The 8515-nt window shown below is 38.4% G+C and overlaps 1 pseudogene; it reads left to right on the forward strand.

Moving 5' to 3' along the window:
- Positions 1-3131: 3131 nt before the first annotated feature.
- Positions 3132-3701, forward strand: LOC105514558 (annotated as a pseudogene).
- The last annotated feature ends 4814 nt before the right edge of the window (positions 3702-8515 follow it).

Here is an 8515-nt window from a genome sequence, read left to right on the forward strand (position 1 = left end):
ATCCTGGATTCAAAGTGGGCAGTTAAAACTTCTACTTCAGGTGAAATTTGCAGAAACAAACAATTGCTTTTATTCTATATTCACACAGAGTATGTGTTAAGTTCAGATTTTATAAAGGAAAAAATGCCTTAAAAATACTGTTTCATTGTATTAAATAGAAAGTTATGCTTCTGCCAGCAGGAACATAGATTATGTAAACTAATCTTTGCAATTGCTTATCAGCACATTTGGAAAATTAACTTTCCAGTCTTTTAGAAGCTTGAAAAGACTTGAATAGTTAATATTTAAAATGAAAAATTATTATCAGATATTGAGATACAGGAGAAAAGATGGATGGATTTCATTTTTATTGCAGAAATTAGTCACTGAATCCTGATTTTAGAGCTTCTTTTCAAATTATATTTGTTACCTGGAGACAGCAGTACATGTTTAAAAAAAAAAATTCTGGATTGGTTAGCTTCAAGAAAGTTATATATATCTTTATTTTTTAAAAAATTACACACAAATGCACACATACCATTGTTTTGCAAGCTTTCCCAGTAAGAGTAGGGCCACCAAATGTGAAAAACTCTTTGTTGAGATGTCCTGAAATTCTATATTATCTTTTGGTTTCTTAACATGTATATTAACACTCATTATTTTATTATGATATATGTAGCACTTTCCATATGGATTCAACTCCATCTGGAGATTGTAAATTTTTGGAAGCATAAGCAATGATTTTTCTTAGTAAATAAAATGGCAACATCTGTGCATTACTAAAACTATAGTAAAAACCTTAATAAATATGTGCAAAATATTTTTCAAAATAAGAGGTCTTGGTTACAAGCTAAAGAAACTGATGCTGGTGACCATAAGCAATATGGAAATATAGTAGAAAGATAATGTCAACTCCAAGGGATTTCCAACCCAGGAGGCAGACTTAGGTTAGAAAATGTACAGAATTCAAGGCAGCTCTGAGGAGCCAAGAAGGTGGACCTAGGTGTCCGCTTGTCTTTGCTCAGTAGCATCAGGCCTGAGAGTGGAACAGGCAGTCAGCCGAACATTAGATGCATGCCCACATGCTGATTGCCAGAGTCAAGGAGGGAGGTGTATTGGCAGCTATATTGGCCTCAACAGTTAACCCACTGGGGAGTGCCCCAAAGCCATGACTGGGGTAAATTTTAAGTAGGCAAAAATCTACAAATTGAACTGCCCCTTAACCTCACACATGCCTTATCTCACATGACATTTCTAAAGAATTTCATTTTATAAATAACACTTCTCTCAATGTAATGGAATATATTCCTTACGAATAAAATTGTGCATATTGATTCTGCGAGGAAAGTCAGGTCTCATCAGCCTAGAATCACAGGATCACGCCCATTTATTCTGTGGAATCATTATGTTCTATCTCCTTTTTTGTCATTAGAATGCTACTACTTACACAAATTGATGAAATTACCCATAAAAGATGATATCATATGTCTTAGGTTTTCTCTCTATTCTGTAACCGCTTATAGAAACCGTGATGTCTTAGTTTATTTGTGTTCAAACCAAGCCAATTTTTTAATTCCAAAAAATCTAGTTGGGTGGGAAATATCATCTCTCATTTGTTTTTACTAAATGTGTCTTTATACTAAAGATCCCATTTAGTTACTTTTTTGCAAATGGGAAAATAAGTGATTTCGATTTTTTTTTTAACATTGCTTTTTGAATAGTTGAGACTCTACAGCAAAAGTAAATATAGTTCCTTAATACTTCTAAAACAGTAGTTCCGGACAGGTGCGGTGGTTCACACCTGTAATTCCAGTACTTTGGGAGCCTGAGGCAAGTGGATCGCTTGAACCCAGGAGGCAGAAGTTGCAGTGAGCTGAGATTTCACCACTGCAAGAGTAAGACTCTGTCTCAAAAAAGAAAAAAAAAAAAAAGTTGTTTGTTAAGTAACACTTCAGTAGGCAGTATGTTCTTGCATTCTTTTTGAATTCTGAGCATCTTCATTAGAACCACACTGAATTAATTTTGGGGAGAATGGGCTTAATTTTCTTATTCTTTATTGTTCTTTTAAGTATGGTACCATTCTTTGAAGCCATGAATGTATAACCCTCTCAACATTTAAAAAATGACGAGTTGGACTGGATGCAGTAAAAAGAGAGAACTTTCATGAATTGTCCAAAAACTCCCTAGCCTGGAAGATGCCCAAATTCACAACACCATAGTTACGATTTTTTAGGACATAAATTACCTTTCCAAATAATTATTGAAATAGAAAAAAAATGCATATTAAAACCTTTTAAAATACAAATCTATTAAAAACATTTTATATAGTACAGTGTTAGATTACATAGGAATTTTATAAAACTGAAATATGAAAAGTGTTTAATAATACTTTACTTCACTGGAAGCCTTTAGGTTTATCTAATGTCTATCTGGAATCTGTTGTGATGAGTAGAACTTAATAGTTAACAATTTAATAAATTTGAAATTTGAGTGGTTTTTTTTCAGTCCTATTTTGTAGTATATATTTCAGCAGACTTATGAATACTTCAGCAAAACAAGAATAACAGTGGGTCCTACTTCATAGAATTATTATGAGGATTGAATGACATAAGGCGTATGAAGATACTAACATGAACAATTTTAATCATAACAGTAATATTAATAGTGCTCTTATTCCTTTTACTGTGTTTAGGAACAAATATGCTTTAAGATTTTAACCTAAAAATCTTGATATACACTGTAACTACCACAATGACATGTAGTGTACAAGATTTTGAATTTAATAAAGCATGTTCAAAAATCGGTGCTAATGCCGGACCACAAAAGTGTTCCTAAAATTATGCCAAATTGAGTAATATGTTTCTTGTTTGTATCATAGCAATCAGAACAAGTACTTTATGAGTTTGAACATATGGGGAGAATTTAGCAAACGAACTTTTTATCTTAAAAGTTAATAGATTCTCCACATGTAGCAATGCATTAGTGAAGCTATTATCTGGGAAAGATTAAAAAATAAAGACACAAATGGATGGAATTTCTGCAAGAGGAAGGAGAAAAGAAAGGCAGAAAGAGGGAGAGGATGATGTCTTAATAGGAAATGTGCACATTGGCCGTTCTCTCTTTCCGTACCTGGCCGAGCAGGAGACGCCATCATGGGAGTTGACATCCGCCACAACAAGGACCCAAAGGTTCGGCACCAGGAGCCCAAGAGCCAGGATATCTACCTGAGGCTGTGGGTCAAGCTGTACAGGTTTCTAGCCAGACGAACCAACTCTACATTCAACCAGGTTGTACTGAAGAGGTTGTTTATGAGTCCTACCAACCGACCACCTCTGTCCCTTTCCCGGATGATCCAGAAGATGAAGCTTCCCGGCTGGGAAAACAAAACGGCCATGGTTGTGGGGACCATAATGGATGACGCGCGGGTTCAGGAGGTGCCCAAACTGAAGGTGTGTTCTCTGCGTGTGACCAGCCTGGCCCGCAGCCGCATCATCAGGGCGGCAGGGGGCAAAATCTTCGCTTTCGACCAGCTGGCCCTGGACTCCCCCAAGGGCTGTGGCACCGTCCTACCCTCCGGTCCTCGCAGGGGCTGAAAGATGAACCTGCATTTCGGCAAGGCCCCGGGAACCCCGCCCAGCCACGCCAAACCCTACGTCCACTCCAAGGGCCGGAAGTTCGAGCGTGCCAGACGCGGACAGGCCAGCTGAGGCTGCAAAAACTAACCCTGGATCCTACTGTCTTATTAAAACGATTTTGGACGCTGAAGAAAAGAAAAGAAAAGGTGCACATTGACGTTGCAGTCGGGGGTGAGAAAGTCTCTTAAGTAGCATTTCACATGAGGTTTCTTATTGTTGGTTTACTCCAAATGTTGTCAAACTTCAACACGGTACATCAGAATTGGCTGGAGGGCTTAATAAAACACAGATTTCTGGATCTCACCCCTAGATTCTGATTTGTAGTTGGGTAGGACCCCAGAATTCACACTTTAAGTTCCCAGTTGATCTCTTCATGCTGGTCTGGTGAACCTCACTTCGAGAACCACTGGTCTAGTTTGTAACAGATTGACGGACTATAGCTTCATTCCACAAGTTGGTAAGGAAATCTAAATCAGTGTTTTCACGAATAATAAATATGAATGATAAATTCATTTTCTCAGATTTTACAGATTATTGTTAAGAATAAGCTATTAAAAGTTTGTTACATATATAAACAATTATCCCATATCCTGAGGGTTGCATGTAAATGTAGCTATCCCACAAACATATTTAAAAGCACAAATTAGACATAATAAGCACTTTTAGCCACGGGCAATAAATAAGAATAGAGAACACCAATTAAATTGATACAAATTAAGGCCAGGAATGGTGGCTCACGCCCATAATCCCAGCAATTTGGGAGGCCGAAATTGGGAAGATGGCCTGTGCCCATGAGTTCTAGACCAGCCTGGACAACAAAGTAAGACCCTGTCTCTATGAAAAATTAACTCACATGCTGCCATGTGCCTGTAGTCTCAGCTACTTGGGAGGCTGAGCTGGAAGGATCGCTTGAACCCTAGTAGGTTGAGGCTGCAATGAGTCATGATCACGCCACTGTACTCTAACCTGGGTGACAGAGTGAGACTCTGACCCCCCACCAAAACAACTGTACAAATTAAAACAACAATGAAACACCATTTTTCCCATTTCAGAAAGGGCTTCTGAAAATGTTTTTATAATATCCTTTACCTTGTTGGTGGAAGTCTAAGGTCATGCCACCTAGAGAAAGGGTGACTCCTGAGTTTCTCTAGGTGGTGAGATTCGGAGTCATTATTTATACTTATTATGGTTTCGTATACTTAAACAAAACTATAAAATATGTAAGTAATGAAAATGCATTATAATGTTTTAAAAACCAGTCTTCACTATGAATCATGAATATGAGTAAAACATATTTTAAAATAAAATTGTGTTCTTCATAAACATCCTCTATAGTTATATTTGGTCACTTTGTAAACAATATATTTAGTAAATTGATGGTGGATGGTAGAGAATTGGCACAGGAGGAGAAAAGGTAGATGCAGACAGGCAGCAAGGTAACACAGAGAAAGGGATTTTAGTTCTGGAGTGGAGGAGTCATGATGCCGACCACCTGTGTTGTACAACTCATATGTCCTCACTAGATAGCTTCTCTCTACAGAAATAGCCATTAGTTGATTAACTGCTCCCAGGTCTGCAACTGCTCTGACCATCCAGGTTAATAGCATTGCTCCTGGGCTAGCTGATGTTACTAAATTCTCATATTCTTAAAGAACCATACACAAGAAAGCACAGCCCAAATAAAGCACCCATGTTATTTAACAGGATACTCCAACTGAATGCCGCTGCCACATTTGTAGTCTTTTTTATTTCCTTAAACAAATATCCTTTATTCACAGGAGAAACTCTTCCATAGCAACATGAAATAATCTTCCCTACATGTCATCAGCAATTATACGAATATGTATATGTGTATATACCTATATATGTATGTGCGTGTATATACGTGTGTATACATATATACACATGTATCAAAGTAGATTTGTAGGTGAAAGAACAAAAAATGGCAAATGTCAATATCAAAACCTCTATCGCTATAGTTCCTAAAATATATGAAATGCATTAGCATTTTCTGAAAGTTAATTTTCTTGATACTTAAATCATATAAAAATATTAGGCGAACTAATCATGTTATACACTAAAAAGGCTAAATGAGGTTGGGAAACATAAAGAAATTAATTCACATTCAGGACTAAGTTAACCTGTTTTGTAAGCCTCTGGGAACCACTTAACAGAAATTGCATAGTCTTGCATAATAGCAAATCGACTGAATAAAAGTTTGCTGATCTAGCATTTAATTCTTGCAGAGAGATTATTGGGAAAGGATGTTCTGTCTGATAATAAAATTAACATTGCTACAGTATTTAGATTTTTTAAATCCCGTGGAAAGATGAATTTGGTGGAGATGTGATCCCTCTCTCACACACACACGTGCACATGCACACACAAACACACATGCATACATCCTCCAGTGGTATAAGAAAGCCTCATTCTTTAACCATACTAATGTATTTCTTTTCATGATACCAGTTAGATGCAACTATGCAGTTTGATGTTGATAACGGGTGAAATGCATGGCTCTTCCTTATACATCAACCCAAAGTTCATACAGATTGTTTTTCTATTTGTCTGTTTTCTAACATCACAAACAGGTATCCTTTGGTAAAATCTAGATACATGAGACATATACCTTCCCCAACCCTGATAGCTTATCTAAGTTGATAATTTTAAAATTTTTATCTTAGTAATTAAAAACAACTTGTAAAAATAGGACATAGGAAATAACAATCTCCCTTTTTTAGAAACCAGCTTTTCTTACTCTTATATTTTAATGACTTCATCTTGGACTTGCCCTCCCTACATACTGATTTTTGAATCATCTTTCTGAACATAGACTGATTAGAATTTACAGCTGTTCAGGAACAACAGATGCAACTTTGGTTGCAAAATGAAATTCGAACTCCTTACTAAGGACACAGCCTGATCAGAACATTTCAGTGCAGCCTCTTTCTCACCATACAATTCCACATATCCTTTTAAAAATCCCTTTTGGGTGGGCGCGGTGTCTCACGACTGTAATTACAGCACTTTGTGAGGCAGAGGCGGGTGGATCACCTGAGGTCAGGAGTTTGAGACCAGCCTGGCCAACATGGTAAAATCCTGTCTCTACTGAAAATACAAAAACCAGCTGGGTGTGGTGGCAGATGCCTGTAATTCTAGCTACTCTGGAAGCTGAGACAGGAGAATCGCTTGAATCCAGGAGGCAGAGGTTGTGGTGAACTGAGATTGTGCCATTGCACCCCAGCCTGAGCAACAAGAGCGAAACTCTCTCAAGGAAAAAAAAAGGCTGGGTGCTGTGTCTCATGCCTGTAATCCCAGCATTTTGGGAGGCTGAGATGGACAGATCACTTGAGGTTGGGAGTTCAAGACCAGCCTGACCAACATGGAGAAACCCCGTCTCTATTACAAATACCAAAAATTAGCCGGGCGTGGCCATGCATGCCTGTAATCCCAGCTACTCAGGAGGCTGAGGCAGGAGAATCGCTTGAACCCAGGAGGCGGAGGTTGCAGTGAGCTGAGTTCGTATCACTGCACTCTAGCCTGGGCAACAAGAGCGAAACATCATCTCAAAAAATAAAAATAAAAATAAAAAAATCCCACTCATTCCTGTAAATTTGGGTGCCACCTGTTAGCTAACTTTCTTCTCTTATCCCCAAGGATCAACCTCCACCATCTCCACCAGCTCCACCATCATCAGGACCCAGGTCATCTCTTTACAACTCTCTCTGTCTGATAACCTTGACCCATGTTAGCCTGGAGCTCCAGCATCACGGATCTTTCTGAGGTCAGCTCAGTGCCATCACTTGACAGCCTTGTTCCCAGTTCCTCAGTACACCACTGGAGAAAGACTGCCTATGAGAAATAGACTTTATTGGTGCTTAAGGGGAATCTAAAGGAAATTGTAGTATAAATGAAACTTAAAGCCCTATCTTAATGTAATTGTTTACAGAGTTCAGGAGAAAAAAAAAGACCAAGTTCTTCCCATGATGTCTTCAAAAATGGCCCCGAATGCTAATTCTAATTATCTTTGTTATTTACTAGTCACATGCTCCTTGATAAAAACCATGATTTTGAAGCCCTGCAGTCTAAACCCTCATTCCTCTTTAGAAAAATTCAATTCCTACTGTCAGGGGTTAAGGCAATCCTACTATCTTTCTCCATCTTCTCCCCCAACCAGGACAGCCTAGTGGACACAATAGTTCAGTAGCAGCATGTTTTCCAGAGTCTGAGATATTATTTCAAAAACTGCACCACAGCTGGACTTGGGCAAGTGATTCAGGATGGTTCAGAACAGGCCCCAACAGACCACATCATTATCTTTGAGTTATTTGCACATAAGAAGGGAAGACATGACTCTTTCTTCTTCCTGTAGTAGTCCAGCCTCTTTTTGTAGGTTACTGTGGAGGGGATGCATCCGAGTGCATGCGTGTGCACACACACCCAGAGGTGCATTGTCCTACATTCATTCATTCAATGGATATCTTTTGACACCTCCCAGGTTTCAGCCACTGTGATCAGAAATGTGTTTACAATAATAAGCCAAGCAGAGTTGGAGCTTACAGTCATGTGAGAAAGGCAAGTCACGTCAAAGACAAATCTTAACTAGTCAGTGTGATAAGCACAGCAAAGGAAAATTGTAAAGCATGCTGAAATTGCTCAGTCGAGGGTCCTGACCCAGTGTTGGGGTCAGAGAAGGTGTTACTGACAAAGTGACTCTGAATTTCTATCTAAAGTCTAAGTATTGATTAGGTGAAAAAGGAAAACTTGTGACCAGAGGAAGCATCTCTTAAGGCTTAGAATTGCTCCAAATTGTACCAGACAGTGTAAGACTAACTCAAGACAGACCCATCACTCCTACAAAACATAATTCCAATAATATATTCCTGTGATGATGCATCAAT

This window comes from Colobus angolensis, unplaced genomic scaffold, assembly GCF_000951035.1.
Source record: "Colobus angolensis palliatus isolate OR3802 unplaced genomic scaffold, Cang.pa_1.0 Scaffold248, whole genome shotgun sequence".
Classification (NCBI taxonomy): Eukaryota; Metazoa; Chordata; class Mammalia; order Primates; family Cercopithecidae; genus Colobus; species Colobus angolensis.